Genomic DNA, 881 nt, shown 5'->3' with positions numbered 1-881 from the left:
CAAGTTTATTTTATTACTGTTTTAGAACAGAACTAAATATTTATTTCATTTTAGTGATTCAGTGTTCACCTCTTTCCCATTTTGCACTAACCGCACTGAAACAATGTGTATTAAAAAAGAGGATGTTGCTCCATTCTTAAGGGTTGAGGCATGAGGGTTTTGGGATGGTGCAGGGTTGGAGGCCTCCCACTGGAGAAGAATCTAGCTTTAACATATACGGTGTTGGAGAATGATTATTTTTTGGGCTTGCATGTTTTTTTCCCTCTTACTGGAATTGTTTTGGTCAGTTGTTTATTTCTCTAATGCCGAATATAGCCATTTTCATCCCAAAGGAATCCAAAGCACTTCTTGAACCTCAGTATATACTGAACACCACTGAAATTTAGCCATCTGTAGGGTCGAGGGAATCAGCCAGAACAGCTCTGGGCAGAAAGAGTGGGGAGGAGAAGTTTTGCCTAAGTGCATGAGAGCAAACCCTTCAGTGAAGAGACCAGTTGTATCTTTACTATGTCCACACGCCATGCAGGACTTCAGTTTCTGGGGTCCATTCAAAAGAACAGACCCCTCCCCGACCACCACCATCATCACAGCAAACTGCATGGAACTCAACCTTTGCCCTTGCAAGGAGGGAGAGCTAAGTATAACCTGCTGTACTTGAACCTGTTGTTCCAGGGATCTGGACATTTCATAAGTCCACTCTGGATTTTATATATGTCACTAAGATTTATTATTTACTGGTATTACAGTAGTGCCAAGAGGATCTGGCTGATATTGGGGCCCCATTGTGCCAAGTGCTGTACAGACACCTGGTGAGAGTCTGTACCTGCTTTGAAGTGCTTCCAATCTAAACAGACAACACAGAGGGAAAAGTGGGAGGGGAA

The sequence above is a fragment of the Gopherus evgoodei genome, chromosome 2 (assembly GCF_007399415.2).
Source record: "Gopherus evgoodei ecotype Sinaloan lineage chromosome 2, rGopEvg1_v1.p, whole genome shotgun sequence".
Lineage (NCBI taxonomy): Eukaryota > Metazoa > Chordata > Testudines > Testudinidae > Gopherus > Gopherus evgoodei.
This window is presented reverse-complemented; position numbering follows the sequence as displayed.